This window comes from Scyliorhinus torazame, chromosome 3 (assembly GCF_047496885.1).
Source record: "Scyliorhinus torazame isolate Kashiwa2021f chromosome 3, sScyTor2.1, whole genome shotgun sequence".
Classification (NCBI taxonomy): domain Eukaryota; kingdom Metazoa; phylum Chordata; class Chondrichthyes; order Carcharhiniformes; family Scyliorhinidae; genus Scyliorhinus; species Scyliorhinus torazame.
Window position 1 is genome coordinate 23,251,731 of NC_092709.1, and position 20,347 is coordinate 23,272,077.

Genomic DNA, 20,347 nt, shown 5'->3' on the forward strand with positions numbered 1-20,347 from the left:
TGTCTCTCGCCCACTCTCTAATCCTCAACGTCACTCACCCACTCTCCAATCCTCGACGTCTCACGTCCATTGTCCAATCCTCGACGTCTCTCGCCCACTCTCCAGTCCTCGACATCTCTCGCCCACTCTCCAGTCCTCGACGTCTCTCGCCCACTCTCCAGTTCTCAACATCTCTCGCCTACTCTCCAATCCTCGACGTCTCTCGCCCATTCTCCAGTCCTCGACGTCTCTCGTCCACTCTCCAGTCCTCGACGTCTCTCACCCACTCTCCAGCTTTTGACGTCTCTCACCCACTCTCCAGTCCTCGACGTCTCTCGCCCACTCTCCAGTCCTTGACGTCTCTCGCACACTCTCCAGTCCTCAACGCCTCTCGCCCACTCTCCAGTCCTTGACGTCTCAAGCCCACTCTCCAGTTCTCGACGTCTCTCGCACACTCTCAAATCCTCAACGTCACTCACCCACTCTCCAATCCTCAACGTCTCTCGTCCACTCTCCAATCCTCGACGTCTCTCGCCCACTCTCCAGTCCTCAACATCTCTCGCCTACTCTCCAATCCTCAATGCCTCTCGCCCACTCTCCAGTCCTCGACATCTCTAGCCCACTCTCCAGTCCTCAACGTCTCTCACCCACTCTCCAGCTTTGACGTCTCTCGCCCACTCTCCAGTCCTCGACGTCTCTCGCCCACTTTCCAGTCCTCGACGTCTCTTGCCCACTCTCCAGTCCTCAACGTCTCTCGCCCACTCTCCAGTCCTCGATGTATCTCAGCCACTCTCCAGTCCTCGACGTCTCTCGCCCACCCTCCAATCCTCGATGTCTCTCGCCCACTCTCCAATCCTCGACGTCTCTCGCCCACTCGCCAATCCTCGATGTCTCACGCCCACTCTCCAGTCCTCGACGTCTCACGCCCACTCTCCAATCCTCGATGTCTCTCGCCCACTCTCCAATCCTCGACGTCTCTCGCCCACTCTCCTGTCCTCGATGTATCTCGCCCACTCTACAATCCTCGACGTCTCTCGCCCACTCTCCAATCCTCAACGTCCCTCGCCCACTCTCCAGTCCTCGATGTATCTCAGCCACTCTCCAGTCCTCGGCGTCTCTCACCCACTCGCCAATCCTCGACGTCTCTCGTCCACTCGCCAATCCTTGACGTCTCTCGCCCACTCTCCAATCCTCGACGTCTCTCACCCACTCTCCAATCCTCAACGTCTCTCACCCACTCTCCAATCCTCGACGTCTCTCGCCCACTCTCCAATCCTCGACGTCTCTCGCCCACTCTCCAGTCCTCGACATCTCTCGCCCACTCTCCAATCCTCGACGTCTCTCGCCCACTCTCCAGTCCTCAACGTCTCTCACCCACTCTCCAATCCTCGACGTCTCTCGCCCACTCTCCAATCCTTGACTTCTCTCACCCACTCTCCAATCCTCAACGTCTCTCACCCACTCTCCAATCCTCGACGTCTCTCACCCACTCTCCAATCCTCGACGTCTCTCGCCCACTCTCCAATCCTCGACGTCTCTCACCCACTCTCCAATCCTCGACGTCTCTCGCCCACTCTCCAATCCTCGACGTCTCTCACCCACTCTCCAGTACTCGGTGGCTCTCCCCCTCTCCCTTGTACTCAAACCCTTTCTCTTACTCTCTAGGACTCGATGTCGCTCACCTATTCTCTGGTACTCAATGTCTCTCTCCTGCTCCCCGGTACTCGAAGTCTCCCTCCTGCTCTCCATTCCTCAATCTCTCTCTTCCGCTCTCAGGAACTTGGCATTGCTCTCCCGCTCTCCTGTTCTTGATTTCTCTCTCCCGTTCTCCGGTACTCAATGTCTCTCTGCCTCTCTCTGGTACTAGACATCTCTTTCCCACTATCAGCTTCTCAATGTCTCTTGTAATAGTCCTTCCTGTTTGTTCCCTGTTAATCCTTTATTTCCCCTTTCTTTTATTTTGCCATTACAGTTTGGATCCATGGATGATTAATGGACCTGTGACTCTAAGGCAAAGCAGCTGGTAAGTGGCCTTTGCTTTTAAATTGAAGTTGAGGCTTGTAGCAGCACGACAGGTCAGTGATGACTCGATTTGATTGATTTGGCAGATGGCCAATTAATTAGCCAAAAGGGGTGGTGCTGTGCCCGGTGACTGGTGGTGGTTGGACCTGATCACACTGCCAAGATTTTCAGTGTCACGAGGCTTGTGTTTTCATTTCACTTTTGATTCTCACCAAAAGGCCACTGTGAGAATCTGATAGTCCCTTCTCTGCTGAAAAGGCTGCGCAAGCAGAATCCAGAATCTAATAAATCTTTGCAGCAAGAGGGGCTGATATGAAGCAGGGGCCAGAATCTGATAACTCCCTCTGCAAATCTGGCTGATGTGAAGCCAGAGGCCTCTCCTGGAAAAGCTGTGAGTAAGGCATTCTGTTGAACATCAAAGAAGATCATTACCACTGTAGACCAGAGACTTTAATCTACACTAATGCTGTGAAGAAAGTGCACTAAAGGACTTATCATCTGAAGCAAGGACTCATCTTTTGACCTTAATCCTTATTATTTTTAACCCTTTCAGCCCCTCTGTGTTTGTCTGTCTGGTGTATGTGGACTGAGGGTGGAGCATTTAAAGGAGGAGTCATGTGTTAGCTCATCGTTAATTAGGTGTATTTACTGTGTATTCCATATTTGTTTTAGCTACAAATAAACAATAATTATGTTTAAACTTACAGACCTGATGACCGTAGTTATTGGGCAGCCAAGGGAAAATGGTTTCTGGTATTTTTATATGAATTATTGGTTAACTCACTTGTGTTGTGACTCCAGGGCATGTGGGGATGGAATTGACCATGCACTGGCCCAGAGTCTCGTAACACTTCTCCCGAGCAATGGGGCTCAACGTCACTCACCTGTGTGATTAATGTACGAATTTCAGATATATTGTATTATACGTATCTGGTGCGATAGGAGTTAAGAGCCTGGGTTAGAGTGTGTTTGACTGTTACTGTCATGTTTTAAAAGAATCTCAGGTTGAACGTTTTGGAGCCAGGGGTGCAATTAAACCACCGTAACAAGCTTGGAAAAGTGGAATTTTGTCTTGATTAAGGAGATTCCCTGTGGAGTTAATTAGACTTCAGCTTGGTAAGATGATATCATTGCTGTGTTAAGGCGGCAGGAATTGTGCAGAAAGCAGCTCAGTTCTGATCTGAATAATGCTGTGTCTAGAAGTGAAACACTCTGCAGTCCAGGTAAAAGAGATTAATAGTCTTTCAAGCAGTGCAGACCTATCTGAGAACAAGTGTAAATGCAACAAGCTGAATCACAGCTTCTGAAGACATACAGGTAGAGTTTCTGTATGGGTCTGACAGGAGTCAGATCTTGTCGTTAAAGCCGTGTCAAAAGCTCTCTCATTCTCAAAGAGCATCTCTGTGCACAAGTACTCCTGTGGGCCATTGTTAGTTAAAGTGGATTAAGAACTAAGCTGGTTTTATTTCTAGATGTTTAATTGGGAATAGAGATAGCAATAAGGGTATTATATTCACTGTATTGATTAGTATTGTTTATGGGGTCATTGTACGTTATCTTCTGGTGTGATGTTAAAGATATTCATTTCATTTCATTTCATTTCATTCATTTCATTTCATTTCATTTCATTCATATTCTAATACTGTGTTAGTAATAAAGTTTGTTTTAATACACCATATCCCTATTTTATTGTGAAATCGCTTCTGGAGCGAAGTATTCTTTCCTCACAGCCTGACAAAATTCAAATAAAATATTGGGGTTTCTGATGGGATTATTGGAAGATTTTATTAAATTGGATTATATATGTAGTGGGAAATTTAAGAGCTAAAACCCTGGAGTTAGTGTGGTTTAGACTGGGGAAATCCCCAGAGAGTTAATGATTTGTAGCTTGCCGGCTGAGGTGCAGGGCTGAATTCTTCGTTTGGGATACTATGGGCGGGATTCTCCTTTAGCTGATGGCAAAATCAGAAAATGCGATTTGGCGGAGAACAGCTTCTGACGGCAAAATTACGGCAGGCGCCGATTTGAGGTCAATTCGCGATTCCCCATTACCCCTGGGTGCCCTTTGGTCCCAGACATCCCATCAGCTGTATGGGCGCGCTCCAGCACAACCAGTGCCATCTTGTTGGTTGGGTAAGTGTGTGTAGGGAGTGTAATGTGTATGTGCGGCTGCAGTTTGTCAGCCTCCTGAGTGTCGATCATGGATCCGGCCTATCCCGCACCATTTCTCAGTGGAATCGAGTGTGTTCCACACGGCATCAGTGCTAGACCCTCAATGGTAGCGGAATTGGTCCATGTGCAGCGCCGGTTTTTCTGTCATAAACTTCCATGGATTCTCTGTTGGCGTCAACACTTATCCTATCCTATGTTCTCCCACCGGAGCTGTATTGCACCAGTTTTACGATTGCCTTGTGGTCATTCCATGCCATGAATATTTATGCATGGTGTGGATTATCAGAGATTCCCACTCAGTGCATTCCAGTCACTCAAGTGTGTGATTTCACTGCACTTACATCTCTTTGATGTGGTCAATGTTTACACATATTTGGGTTTCACCACTTAGGCCACTGAAGCGTGAAAGGATATGAATGGATCAAAGCTGCAGATGATTTTTACGAGCTGTCAGTCATAGACCGCTCCTGGAAAGCTATGAATAGCTTGCAGATAATGGATCTGTGAGAAGCAGATGCAGGCACAGCTGGTCTTTTTCAAGGAATGGATACGTGGAGCTGCAAGATAACTCTTACTGCTAAAATTGTTACATAGCTCCTGTTTGGACTGCTCTCTGGCTTCCAGACAGAGGTCTCTTTTTGGTAGTGGGGGGGGGTCCTGTGGTGGGAGAGGGTTCCCTTAGTTAGAGGGTTCTGGGGGGGTTGGGTTCCTTAGTCAGGAGGTGCCTAAGGGTCCCTGAAGTCAGGGGGTCCCTGTGGGGGATTAGAAAGTTAGTGTTTTGCGAGAAACTGAAAGGAAGTAATCTCTGATCTGACAGCCTCGTGTGACCACAAGTGAAGCACTTTTACTTCGCAATGAGGTAGGTTGAGTAAGAAGTGATAATGGTTAAAAACAGAGCAGCCTTGTCTGTGGACATAGAAAAGGCTGAAACAACTCAAGTGAAGAAGCCATTTGAAGGCCTTCAGATAGAGTATGAAAGGGTTCTCACAGGCTGAATCAGCTTTGTTTTCCAAGTATCACTGTCGGCCTTGCTAGTTTAAGCTGGATTGAGAGCTGTATGTGTATTTTCGAGTTGTTCTGTGGGAAATTGAATAGTAGTTGCAAGGTGCACGTGTAACGGTTCTTTTCAGAATTAAAAAGTTTAATGTTATAGTTATAATAAAATTTTGTTTTGCACTAACCAAGCCCTATTTCTTCATGCAACCACATCTTTCCACACAGAGTTGAAAAAATTAAATAAAATTTTGGGGTTTTGGTCCAGTGTCCTCGCTACTGTTGAGGTCTCGTAAGATTCATAATACTGTCCAGCCCTGGTCGCTGCTTTGTGCTTGCTTAAGGTCTTTCTCCTATTCCTGGCTGACGGTCACGGCTTTGATCCATTCGGTAACGAGGGTTGCCATGGTTCTCTCGGGCAGGTGACCTGCTTGGCCAATTCATCCGGCCCTTATGTTTCCGACTGGGAGGTCGGTGGTCGGCCTTGACCTCAATGATGCCGTACTCACAGCCTTGGGCAGTTTGAGAAATACATTTTAATAAGGGTGCAGATGGTAAAGGTTTCCAATCCGCCGAGACGAACCCGCTCACTTCCCACGGGAAGTCCATTGAACTATTGCAGACACACATGCTGTCCAAGTGTATGTCTGCTGGTGTGGGGAACAGGTCAGGGTGGCTGACCACGTAAACTGCGGCGGCTAGCTCCGCAGCCTGGGCACTCATAAGGGTGGGAGGTTTTAAGGCTATTTCCCTCAGCAACTTATCATCCTGGTCTTCCACGTAAATTCTGCACCCTGTTTTCCTGTGCCCATCTTCCACCACAGAGGATCCGTCTGCATATATTTTTAGGAACTGATTATTTACACCCCTGGGTCTTCCCCTCTTTTGTTTTGGCACAAATGGCCCCTTGGGGTCATTTATTGTCGTGACCTGGTATTCATGAGATTCACATTCATATCCCAGATTGTCTGCTCGGAAGCTCGGGTAAGCTTTACCGCGATGTCGCAGCCGTGGAGCATGAGAGTTCAGTGCGCTATACGGTTTTGATTAACCGTCCCATCTTTGATCCAGCTGTCCAGCTGTATGGGGATGTGCTCCATGAGGATGGTCAATGGGTTTAGACCAAAGATATAACTGGAACATTGTACCGCCCAGATAACTGCTAAAAGGTGCTTTTGCACACTGAGAAACCCTGCTCTACTGGCGTAAATAATAATAATCTTTATTAGTGTCACAAGGAGGCTTACATTAACACTGCAATGAAAATACCCCAGTCGCCACACTCCGGCGCCTGTTCGGGTACACGGAGGGAGAACTTAGAATGTCCAAGTCACCTAACAAGCGCGTCTTTTGGGACTTTGTGGGAGTAAACCGGAGCGCCTGGAGGAAACCCACGCAGACACGGGGAGAGCGTGCAGACTCTGCAGAGACAGTGATCCAAGCGGGAATTTAACCCGGGTCCCTGGTGCTGTGAAGGAGCAGTGCTAACCACTGTGCTGCCATGCCCGCCCATTAGGAGTCGAGAGGCATAGGCTACAAGTCCAAGTCTCCTGTGGTGATACTGTGGATGTGCTGCTGCGAGTGTACTGCCCCTGGCTGCTACTTCTAGTGCGAAGGGGTGGTCTGGGTCAGGTGCTTGTAGAGATGGGGGCCTGCGCTAAGGCCTGTTTCAGCTCCGAGACAGCCTGTGTGTGGTACTTGGTCCATTTCCTTTTTAAAAAAAATTAGAGTAGCGAATTCATTTTTTCCAATTAAGGGGAAATTTAAGGGGCAATTTAGCGTGGCCAATCCACCTACACTGCACATTTTTGGGTTGTGGGGGCAAACACGGGGAGAATGTACAAACTCCACACAGACAGTGACCCAGAGCCGGGATCGAACCTGGGACCTCAGCGCTGTGAGGCAGCAGTGCTAACCACTGCACCACCAACATTTCAACGATTATCGAACAAAGTCATTTCTGGACTAAACAATTGTGCAGTGTACATTGACGATTCGGTGGAAGTAGCATTTGAAACATTTCAAGGAATTATTCGACCAACTACAGGGGGCTGAATTGGTGGTAAACTTGGCTAAAAGTGAATTTGCGAATGCTCAAGTCACATTCTTAGGCCATACATTTGGACATGGTCAGATAGCCCCACGGATATGGAAATGAAAATGAAAGCTATTGGGGAGTTTCCAATACCATTAATGAGGAAAGAAGTTCTGAGATTTCTGAGCATGAGTGGTTTCTACTGGAAATTTGTGTCAAATTTCAACAGTGTGTTTGCTCCACTGACTGAACTTCTGATATTTTAGTGGGTGTCAGAATGTCAAGAGGCATTGGATAATCTGAGAATTGTGTTAGCCACCGCACCAGTGTTGATGACACCTAATTATGCCAAGCAATTTAAGATGATAACTAATGCCAGTGATGAGGGTGTTGGTGCTGTATGTTGCAGGAAGATGATGAAAGAATAACAAGGCCTGTTGGTTAGTTTTCTCGGAAACTAAATATTCATCAAAATAGATATTCAATCATCAAGAAGGAGACATGAGGTTGGCATTGGCATTACAACATTTTGACATTTATGTTGCTAACAGTTCATCAATTGCATATACAGACCATAATCCATTAAAGGGTTTGGAAAAGTTTAAGGGTGGAAATGCGAGACTGTTTAGATGGAGTTTATTGTCACCACCACATAACAGTACAGTTATGCATGTGGCAGGAAGAGGAAATGTGTGCCGATACTTTGTCATGACCTTGAAGTGAGACAAGACTGGAACATTCAAAGGGGGAAAAGAAAGATTGTAATGGACTATGCTCATGTTAATGTTTGCACGTTCAAATGTAATATGATATGTATCATATAGAGCATTAGTTTTGTTTAACGATGAGAAATGTTTAGAGTTCAAAGGATTTGGGAAAATGAAGCCATCTTTTCGTTTTGCTGGTTCATTTTTTTAAGGGGGGAAGGTGTGAAGAATGTGAGAATATCCGATGTATCGTATTATAGGTATTTGTTTCAGGAAGGGTTGAAAGGCTGATTGGTGTGTATGTGTCTGCTGAAATCATGTTTTAAAAGAAATCTTGGTTTGAAAGGTTGGGAGCCAAGGGTGTAATTAAAACATCGTAAAAGGCTTGAGCTAATGGAATATTGTTTTGCCTACAGGGATTTCCTGTGGAGTTGATTCAATTTCAGTTTGGAAAGACAATGTAATTGCTGGGTGAAGATAAGGGGCGTCATTCTCCGACCCCCCGCCGGGTTGGAGAATGGCCGTTGGCCGCCGTGAATCCCGCCCCTGCCCCCGCCGAAGTCTCCGCTCCCGGAGATTGGGCGGGGGCGGGAATCGGGCCGCGCCGGTTGGCGGGACCCCCCGCTGGATTCTCCGGCCCGGATGGGCCGAAGTCCCGCCCAGGAATTGCCTGTCCCGCCGACGTAAATCAAACCTGGTATTTACCGGCGGGACCAGGCGGTGTGGGCGGGATCCGGGGTCCTGGGGTGGGGGGCGCGGGGCGATCTGACCCCGGGGGGTGCCCCCACAGTGGCCTGGCCCGCGATCGGGGCCCACCAATCCGCGGGCGGGCCTGTGCCGTGGGGGCACTCTTTCCCTTCCGCCTCCGCTACGGCCTCCACCATGGCGGAGGTGGAAGAGACTCTCCCCACTGCGCATGCGTGGGAAACTGACAGCGGCCGCTGACGCTCCCGCGCATGCGCTGGGAAACTGACAGCGGCCGCTGACGCTCCCGCGCATGCGCCGCATTTCCGCGCCAGCTGGCGGGGAAACAAACGCCATTTCCGCCAGCTGGCGGGGCGGAAATTCCTCCGGCGTCGGCCTAGCCCCTCAATGTTGGGGCTAGGCCGCCAAAGATGCGGAGCCTTCCGCACCTTTGGGCCGGCGCGATGCCCGTCTGATTGGCGCCGGCTTTGGCGCCAGTCGGCGGACATCCCGCCGTTGGGGGAGAATTTCGCCCCAGGAATCAGAGGCGGGATTCTCCCAACGGGCAGTTAAGTGCCGACACCGGAGTAAAAACGGGAGTGTTTTACTCCGGCGTCATCGCCCGTTCCGGGACCCCATTCTGTGGCCCACAGGGGGCTAGGACGGTGCTGGAGCGGCCTCTGCCGCCCCAGCTGCCGATCCCGGCCTGAACCCGGCGCCGCGGAGTCTGCACATGTGCAGTTGGGACGGCGCCAACTAGCGCATGCGCTGTGGCCTTCTTCCCCGCGGCTGCCCTGATGCCAAATGGCACAGGGCTACAGGACCCAGCGCGGAGGAAAGGAGGCCGGGGGGCAGAGTGGCCAGCCCGCCAATCAGTGGGCCCCGATCACGGGCCAGGCCACAATGGAGGCCCCCCCAGTGTCAGACCCCCCTTCCCCCCCACAGGCCGCACCCAGATCCTTCAACGCCGATTACCCGCCGGCCCACAAAAGTTTAGAACGGCGCCGGTGGTCTCAGCTTTTTGTTGATGGCTCTGGCCCGGATAATCGGCACACCGGCCCATGCCGGCCCGGGCCGGAGAGTCGGCGCATACCCCGACTGGCTCCGCGCCGACCACGCTGGCGCCGATGGCACCAAATCTCCGCATTGTGGAGAATTGCGTCCCGGTGTCGGGGCGGCGTGGTGCGATTCGCACGGTGCCGCGCCGATTCTCTGACCCGGCCCCGGGGGGGGGGGGGGTGCGGAGAGTTCCGCCCCAGGTATTTTGTACGAAGCAGTTCAGTTCTGGGCTCAAAGGTCAAGCCGTTTGCTCTCATTGCAGTTCCGCTAAAATAGATGAACAGTCTTCAAAGCAGTGCAGACTTGTCAGAGAACAATGGGGAACTAAAACCATCTGAGATACATTTTCTTAAAAGATACAGACAGAGTTTCTGCATGGGTCTGTCAGGAGTCAGATCTTTTCATTAAAACAGTGTCAAGAGATGTCTCTCTCTCAAGAACATTTCTGTAAATCATGTATTCCTGAGTGCGAGTGATATTTAATAGTGGATTCAGAGCTGAGGGGCGAAATTCTCCGTTATCGGCGGAAACTCCGCCGATCGGCGCAAAAAACGGCGCAAATCCCACGTGCGTCACGTCATAAAAATGGGCCGATAGCCTGCGGCCCGAAATGGGCTAGCAGCGACGTAACGGGATCCGCGCTTGCGCAGTGGTTCACGCCGTGCAGCGTCATACGCGCTGCACGGCGTGACGGCTCATAAGGCCGCGCAGCTCCCCCCCACCCGACCGGAACACCCGACCGCAACACCCGACTTGATGGCTGGCCGTCGCTCAGCCCCGAGGTTCGAGTCACGCGATGTGGAGGCGCTCCTGGACGCGGTGGAGCAGAGGAGGGACGCCCTGTATCCCGGGCACGGCCGCAGAGTTGCCCCACGCCACAGCCGGCGTCTGTGGAGGGAGGTGGCAGAGGCCGTCACCGCTGTGGCCCTAACACCACGGACAGGCACCCAGTGCCACAAGAAGGTGAACGACCTCGTCAGAGCAGGCAGGGTGAGCCTCCCCCATATCCCCCATATCCCCCCTCCCCCATATCCCCCCTCCCCATATCCCCCATATCCCCCCTCCCCCATATCCCCCATATCCCCCCTCCCCCATATCCCCCCCTCCCCCATATCCCCCCTCCCCCATATCCCCCCTCCCCCATATCCCGCCTCCCCATATCCCCCTCCCCCATATCCCCCCTCCCCCATATCCCCCTCTCCCCCATATCCCCCCTCCCCCATATCCCCCCTCCCCCATATCCCCCATATCCCCAAGTGAATCCAGCCCTAACCTTAACCTCTGCAATGCACGCGCAACCGATGGCGTGCATTCATATACCTGCCTAACACTGTTGCCTTTTACCCCTGCCACCACCCCCCCCCCCCCCCCACAGGAGAAGCGCGCACACAACAATAGGGAGCATGTGAGGACTGGAGGAGGGCCCGCTGATGAGAGGCCACTGACCGTACACGAGGAAAGGGCCCTGGAACTGGCTGACGGACCTGAGGACCGGGAGGTTGCTGATGCAGAGGTCGGGGCCCCACGAGCAAGTGAGCCACCAACAGCCCGTCCCCATATCCCCCCTCCCCTATATCCCCCTCCCCCGTATCACCTGATCACTGCCTGATGTCTAACCATGCATGCTTCAATGTGTATCGCAGGACCAAACGTCCAGGCACCCATCCCCGCAGATGCAGACCGCCCGCAGGATGCTCCTCGGAGACCACAGGAGACGGAGAGACCCGCACCCTCCAGCATGCGACGCCCGCAGGATGCCCCTCGGAGACCACGGGAGACGGAGAGACCCGCACCCTCCAGCATGCGACGCCCGCAGGATGCCCCTCGGAGACCACAGGAGACGGAGAGACCCGCACCCTCCAGCATGCGACGCCCGCAGGATGCCCCTCGGAGACCACGGGAGACGGAGAGGCCTGGAGCAACAGGGAGACGACACCCCCGTCACGTGCGGGAGCGACCACCCAGCGATGAGGGGGGCAGCCACAGGCCCCCGTCACATCCGAGCCAGGACACCACTACCCAGGACACCACTATCCAGGACACCCCTACCCGGGACACCACTACCCAGGACACCCCTACCCGGGACAGCACTACCCGGGACAGCACTACCCGGGACAGCACTACCCAGGACACCCCTACCCGGGAAGACAAAATACCGGACAGTGACTCAGAGTGGATGGGTGGAGACGAACCCCCACCCCAAAGTGCCATGGACTCAGAGTGGGACGAAGAGCACGACACAACGCCACTGCTGTCACCAACACCCTCCACCATCGCAGAAACACTCACCACGGTTGGGCACTTTAGTGATGAGGCGTCTGGTACACTCACTGGTGCGCACAACACAGCCGTCCCGGTACAGCAGGTGGAGGTAGGAGCAGCAGAGGGACCGGGCGGTCGGAGGGCAGCCCAGGCCAAGCGAACATCTGCCGCCCAGATGGATCCCGGGTTCCTGCAGTTACCACACCCACACATAGATCCGATGCAACCACCGACACGGAGACGAGCGAATAGGGTGACGGGTGGCTTGCGGCGGCTGCGGTCGCAGGTGGAGGAGTCCACCCGCGTCCAGGAGCTGGGAGTGGTCCCGGTCATGCGTGCCACCCAGGCTGACACCGCACGGGTGGCGTCCGCGGTGGAGGCAATGGGTGCGACGGTGTCAGACATGGGGAACGGTTTGCGAGGCCTGGGGCCTTCCGTGCAGGCGGCGTCTGTGGCCCAGGAAATGGCTGCCCTATCACAGGAGGCCATGAGCCAGTGCCAGCGCCAGATGGCAGAGGCGCTCAACGCCATAGCCCAGTCTCAGCAGGCCATGGCCCAGTCTCAGCAGGCCATGGCCCAGTCTCAGCAGGCCATAGCCCAGTCTCTGCAGGCCATGGCCCAGTCTCTGCAGGCCATGGCCCAGTCTCAGCAGGCCATCGCTGAGGGCATCGGCGCCAGTGGCCATGTGCGAGCTGGCGTCGCACTGTCGCAGACAGGGTTCGACAACCCCCTGGGCTCCATGGCTGCAAACCTGCAGACCCCTGTCGATACCAGCACGGGCCTCCAGGACTGGCAGCGCCAGATGTCGGGGGCACGTCGGATGGCCAGTCCGTTCGCATCCCCCACCCATGTAGAGGCCTGGGGGCCATCGGGCACCCCGAGGGAGGAGGAGGTGGTGTGGTCTGTCCCGGCTCCCTCTGTAGGGGAGGTCCCGGTACACCGCGACACCTCGGACTCCCCCCCCTTCCGTCCCAGGTGCATCGGGTGGGCAACGGGCAGGACAGGCTGGCAGCTCGCCATCCCAGTCGCCCGGGCCGCAGCCTGGCCCATCTAGGCCAGGACGCCTCAGGAAACGGCCGCCAAAGGGATCCGGTGTCAGAGGGCAGGAATCACAGGAGTCCACCTCCAGTTCTGCTGTACCGTCTGGGGAACCACGTAGACGTAGTCAAAGGGCCCGTAAGGCCAAACAATTAGACACTGAGTAAGTTGGCACGGGTGCAGGGCACAGATGAGTTTTAGGGGCTAGGGCACGTGCATGAACTCCTTTGGTTATTAAAGTCAATGTTACACCTACCGAAGCTGCCTTTGTGCTCTGTCCAAAGTGTGCGGGCGTGTCATGTGCGTTGAGCGCAAGTGTGTGTGTGACGGGTGGTCTTACCTCAGCCCCAGGTGAGTCTGCCCCCTTCCCCCTGGGCCGCCATCAACATCCCCCGGGCAGAGGACGGGACCGTGCGCTGCAGTGTCACAGCCGCATGCAGGGATGGTCCGGGTGGATGGTGGTACTGTGGCCATGGGTCAGACATAGTCCAACGATGTAGAGCCAGGAGCTCATCGGAGGCGGGTTGTCATCATCCTCCATGGCCTGCGATAGACACGCGTCCACCCGCAACTGGGTGAGCCCGGCCCGTTGTGCCGCCGGTGGATCGGCAATTGGGGGTGGGGGGGTGGTGTGCATGCGGGTGGGGTGTGTGGGGTTGGGGAGGGGGGTGAGGGTGCTGGGTGGGTGGATGGGTGGGGGGTGGGGGTGGTCGGCTGTTGTCATGGTGTGCGGTCTGTGGCCATACTACCCGATTCCCACGCCCATCTAGTCAGTGAAGCGGGCGTGTATCAGTCTGTCCCATGCCCGCTGGGCCAGCCGGTAACGGTGGACAGCCACCCGCCTGTGTCTACCCCGTCTGCCCTGACCATTGCCCCCATCCCCCTCATCTGGGGAGGACTGGGCCTCTTCCTGCTGCTCCTCCACTCCGCCCTCCTCTGCCTGCGGCACATCGCCCCTCTGCTGGGCTATGTTGTGCAGGACGCAGCACACCACAATGATGCGGCCGACCCTATCTGACCGATACTGGAGAGCGCCCCCAGAGAGGTCCAGGCACCTGAAACGCATCTTCAGCACGCCAAAGCACCTCTCGATCACTCCCCTTGTCGCTACATGGGCATCATTGTAGCGGTTCTCCGCCTCATTGCGTGGCCTCCGTATAGGTGTCAACAGCCACGATCGCAATGGGTAGCCCCTGTCGCCCAGCAACCAGCCCCTCAGCCGGGGATGGCGTCCCTCGTACATGCCGGGGATGGATGACCGCGACAACACGAATGAGTCGTGTACACTGCCTGGGTGACGGGCGCAGACGTGCAGGATCATCATGCGGTGGTCGCAGACCACCTGTACGTTCATTGAATAGGTCCCCTTCCTATTAGTGAACACGGCCCTGTTCTCTGCAGGTGGCCGCACGGCGACGTGCATCCCATCGATCGCGCCCTGGACCATGGGGAACCCGGCAACGGCAGAGAAGCCCACGGCCCGGGCATCTTGGCTGGCCCGGTCCACGGGGAAGCGGATGTAGCGGTGCGCCATGGCATAAAGGGCATCTGTCACTGCCCGGATGCACCGATGTCTGCGATATGCCGGACAGGTCCCCACTCGGTGCCTGGAATGACCCCGTTGCATAAAAGTTCAGGGCCACCGTAACCTTGACGGACACGGGGAGAGGGTGTCCCCCGCCAGTGCCACGCGGTGACAGGTGTGCCAGCAGGTGGCAGATGTGTGCCACGGTTTCCCGGCTCATCCGGAGTCTCCTCCTGCATTCCCGGTCCGTGAGGTCCTGGTATGACTGCCGGGGCCGGTACACACGGGGCGCCCTCGGGTGCCTCCGTTGCCGTGGGGCCACAACGTCCTCCTCCCCCTCCTCGTCCTGTCGGTCAGGTGTCCCTCCAGCCTGGGCGGCTGCCGCCTGCCCCTCTACAGCAGCCTGCGCCGCCTCTCTGGCATGCTCCTCCTCCTCCTCCTCCTCATCCAGGGCAACATAGACATGAGCGGCTGCCACCACGGCGGCCAACATCGCTGGATGGTCTGAAAACATGACGGCCTGGTGGGGGGGAGGGGAACGACGACATGTCATCATTGCCCATATCCCCTCCTCCCCCCAGCCAGGTGGCATGGACCGCATGGGTCCAACTGTTGGAGGCTGGCACCTGGCCAGGTGGACCAACTCATTTGCCCTCCCATCACCCACCCCGGCACGGACCCCCTCCCCAACCCCCAACCTCCACCCCAGCACGGACCCCCCCCCCAACCTCCACCCCGGCACGGACCCCCTCCCCAACCCCCAACCTCCACCCCAGCACGGACCCCCCCCAACCTCCACCCCGGCACGGACCCCCTCCCCAACCTCCACCCCAGCACGGACCCCCCCCCAACCTCCACCCCGGCACGGACCCCCTCCCCAACCCCCAACCTCCACCCCAGCACGGACCCCCCCCCAACCTCCACCCCGGCACGGACCCCCTCCCCAACCCCCAACCTCCACCCCAGCACGGACCCCCCCCCCAACCTCCACCCCGGCACGGACCCCCTCCCCAACCTCCACCCCAGCACGGACCCCCCCCCAACCTCCACCCCGGCACGGACCCCCTCCCCAACCCCCAACCTCCACCCCAGCACGGACCCCCCCCAACCTCCACCCCGGCACGGACCCCCTCCCCAACCCCCAACCTCCACCCCAGCACGGACCCCCTCCCCAACCTCCACCCCGGCACGGACCCCCTCCCCAACCTCCACCCCAGCACGGACCCCTCCCCCAACCTCCACCCCGGCACGGACCCCCTCCCCAACCTCCACCCCAGCACGGACCCCCCCCCCCCAACCTCCACCCCGACACGGACCGCCTCCCCAACCTCCACCCCGGCACGGACCCCCTCCCCAACCCCCAACCTCCACCCCAGCACGGACCCCCCCCCAACCTCCACCCCGGCACGGACCCCCTCCACAACCCCCAACCTCCACCCCGGCACGGACCCCCTCCCGGTACTCCCCCGGAGCCCAGCCTACTCTAACCACAACCCCCCCCCGCCGCACACACACACAAGCCGAGACACACCTCTCCTCACGCAATCAGTCTGCGGCCACGCCATTTCCTGCCCAGAGCCAACCCCCCAGGCCGTCACTCACCTCCTCGCTGGTCGGCGTGAGCCTGGAGCACCGGGTCACGCCGATGAAAAGGAGGTTTGATTGACGTCGACGTGAACGGTCATCACGTCGACGGGACTTCGGCCCATCCGGAAGGGAGAATATCGGCAGGCCGAAAATCGGCTGCCTTGCGCAGACCCGTGACATTCTCCGCGGCAGCGGCGCCATTAACGCCTCGCCGACATTTCCCCCTTCGGAGACTTCGGCGGGGGCGGGGGCGGGATTCACGGCGGCCAACGGCCATTCTCCGACCAGGCGGGGGGTCGGAGAATGACGCCCGAGATGTTTTTTCCCCTGTTGTTTGAGTGGGAGTGAAGAAAGCAGTGCATTGTATTCACTGTTTTGAGTAGTATTGTTTAAGGTGTAATGGTAAATTATTTTCTGGTGTGATGTTAAAGATATTCCACTATTGTGTTAGTAATAAAGTTTGTTTTAATATACCATATTCGTATTTCTTCGCGCAATCACTCCTGGAACAAGGTATCCTTCCTCGCAGTCTTACAAAATTAAAAATAAATATTGGGGTTCTGTACAGTATCCTAGTCCCTGTTGGGATCTGGTCTGGGATCATTATGAACATGATATGTATCTTATAGAGTATTGATTGCCTTTAGTAAAGAGAATAGTTTAGAGTTAAAAAGTTATTGAAAAATGAAGCCATCTTTTTATGTTGCTTATTCATATTTTTAAGGATGTGTGATGAATGTAGCACTTTCAGATATATTGTATTATAGGTATTTGGTTCAGTACGGGTTAAAAGCCTGGGTTAGTGTGTGTGTGACTGCTTCAGTCATGTTTTAAAAGAAATCCTAGTTTGAAAGGGAAGTATTTTTGGGAGCCAGTGGTGCAATTAAACCATCATAAAAAAAGCTTGGGCGATAGGAATGTTGTTTGATTAAGGGGATTTAATTGGAATTCAGTTTGGTAAGATGATATTGTTGCTGGGTAATGCCAAGGGTTCGGGCATTTTGCAGGAGAAGGTCAGTGGAGTTCTAGCTGAAGCTGTAACCACAAAGTCAAACGGCTTCCTCTCGGCAGTTCCGTTAAAAGGTACGTTTGCAGGCAGAAGAGCAGCGTAGTCGGAAAAGTGAACAGGCCAGCTGAAACAGCTTCTGAAGAAATACCGCCAGACTTTCTGCATGGGACTCACAGGAGTCAGATCATTTCTTTAAAGCAGCATCAAAAGATCTCTCTTTCTCAAAGAACATCTCTGAAAAGCAAGTATTCCTGAGTGCCAATGGATTAATAATGGATTGAGAGCTGAGATTGGACATTTTTGTCGTTTGAGTGGCAGTAAATATACCAGTTCAGGGTTTAGTATTCAATGTATCGAGTCGCATTATTTGAGGGGAATGATGAGATATTTCCTGGTGTGATGTTGAAGATATTTTAATAATACTGTGTGAAGAATAATGTTTGTTAAAAGACAACTTATCCTTATTTCTTTGTGCAATCACTTTCTTCACAGTCTGACAAACTCAAAACAAATTTGGGGGATTGTGTCCACGAGCATAGCCACTGTTGGTGTCTCCCACTCCCTGGTTCTCGACGTCTATCTCCCACTCTCGGGTACTCAACGTCTCTCTCCCGCTCTCTGGTACTCGACGTCTATCTCCCGCGCTCCGGGACTCGACGACTCTCTCCCGCTCTCTGATACTCAACGTCTCCCTCCTGCTCTCTGGTACTCAACGTCTTTCTCCCGTGCTCCGGCACTCGACGTCCCTCTCTCGCTCTCCGGTACTCGACGTCACTCTCCCAGTCTCTGGTACTCGATGTCTCCCTCCCGCTCTCCGGTACTCAACGTGTGTCTCTCTCACTCTCCGGTACTCGACATCTCTCTCCCGCTCTCTGGTACTCGACGTCTCTCTCCTGCTCTCCGTTACTCGACGTCTCTCTCCCGGGCTCCGGTACTCGACGTCTCTCTCCCACTCTCTGCTACTCGAGGTCTCTATCTCGCTCTCCGGTACTCAACGTCTCTCTCCCGCTCTCCGGTACTCGATGTCTCTCTCTCGCTCTCTAGTACTCGACGTCTCTCCCACTCTCCGGGACTCGGCTTCTCTCTCCCACTCTCCTGGACTCGGCTTCTCTCTCCCGCTCTCCGGGACTCGGCTTCTCTCTCCCGCACTCCAGTACTCGATGTCTCTCTCTCTCCGGTACTCGACGTCTCCCTCCTGCTCTCCGGTACTCGACGTCTCTCTCCTGCTCTCCGGTACTCAACGTCTCTCTCCTGCTCTCCGGTACTCGACGTCTCTCTCCTGCTCTCCGGTATTAGACGTCTCTCTCCCGCTCTCTGGTTCTCGACGTCTCTCTCCCGCTCTCCGGTACTCGACGTCTCTCTCCTGCTCTCCGGTACTCGACGTCTCTCTACTGCTCTCCGGTACTCGATGTCTCTCTCTCGCTCTCCAGTTCTCGACGTCTCTCTCCCGCTCTCTGGTACTCGACATCTCTCTCGTTCTCCGGTACTCGACGTCTCCCTCCTGCTCTCCGGTACTCAACGTCTCCCTCCTGCTCTCCGGTACTCGACGTCTCTCTCCTGCTCTCCGGTATTCGACGTCTCTCTCTCGCTCTCCGGTATTAGACGTCTCTATCCCGCTCTCCGGTACTCAACGTCTCTCTCTCCTGCGCTCTGGTATTCAACGTCTCTCTCTCCTGCGCTCTGGTTCTCAACGTTTCTCTCTCGCTCTCCGGTACTTGAAGTCTCTCCTGCGCTCTGGTACTCAACGTCTCTCTCCCGCTCTCCGGTTCTCAACGTTTCTCTCTCGCTCTCCGGTACTTGACGTCTCTCTCGCTTCTGGTACTCGACGTCTCTCTCCCGCTCTCCTGTACTCGACGTCTCTCTCCCGCTCTTCGGTTCTCGACGTCTCTCTCTCGCTCTCTGCTACTCGACGTCTCTCTCCTGCTCTCTGGTACTCGACGTCTCTCTCTCGCTCTCTGGTACTCGACGACTCTTTCCCGCTCTCCTGTATTCGACGTCTCTCTCCCGCTCTTCGGTACTCGACGTCTCTCTCCCGCTCTCCTGTACTCGACGTCTCTCTCTCGCTCTCCGGTACTCGACGTCTCCCTCCTGCTCTCTGGTACTCGACGTCTCCCTCCCGCTCTCCGGTACTTGACGTCTCTCTGCTGCTCTCCGGTACTCGACGTCTCTCTCCCGCTCTCCTGTACTCGACGTCGCTCTCCCGCTCTCCGGTTCTCTCCGTCTCTCTCCCGGTCTCAGGTACTCGACGTCTCTCTCCCGCTCTCCGGTTCTCGCCGTCTCTCTCCCGCTCTCCGGTTCTCGCCGTCTCTCTCCCGCTCTCCGGTTCTCGCTGTCTCTCTCCCGCTCTTCGGTACACGACATCTCTCTCCCGCTGTCTGATACTCGCCGTCTCTCTCCCGCTCTCCGGTACTCGACATCTCTCTCTCGCTCTCTGGAACTCGAAGTCTCTCCCGCTCTCATGTATTCGATGTCTCTCTCCCGCTCTCCGGTACTCGACGTCTCTCTACTGCTCTCCGGTACTCGATGTCTCTCTCTCGCTGTCCAGTTCTCGACGTCTCTCTCCCGCTCTCTGGTACTCGACATCTCTCTCGTTCTCCGGTACTCGACGTCTCCCTCCTGCTCTCCGGTACTCGACGTCTCCCTCCTGCTCTCCGGTACTCGACGTCTCTCTCCTGCTCTCCGGTATTCGACGTCTCTCTCTCGCTCTCCGGTATTAGACGTCTCTATCCCGCTCTCCGGTACTCAACGTCTCTCTCTCCTGCGCTCTGGTACTCAACGTCTCTCTCTCCTGCGCTCTGGTTCTCAACGTTTCTCTCTCGCTCTCCGGTACTTGAAGTCTCTCCTGCGCTCTGGTACTCAACGTCTCTCTCCCGCTCTCCGGTTCTCAACGTTTCTCTCTCGCTCTCCGGTACTTGACGTCTCTCTCGCTTCTGGTACTCGACGTCTCTCTCCCGCTCTCCTGTACTCGACGTCTCTCTCCCGCTCTTCGGTTCTCGACGTCTCGCTCTCTCTCTCTGCTACTCGACGTCTCTCTCCTGCTCTCTGGTACTCGACGTCTCTCTCTCGCTCTCTGGTACTCGACGTCTCTTTCCCGCTCTCCTGTATTCGACGTCTCTCTCCCGCTCTTCGGTACTCGACGTCTCTCTCCCGCTCCTGTACTCGACGTCTCTCTCTCGCTCTCCGGTACTCGACGTCTCCCTCCTGCTCTCTGGTACTCGACGTCTCCCTCCCGCTCTCCGGTACTTGACGTCGCTCTGCTGCTCTCCGGTACTCGA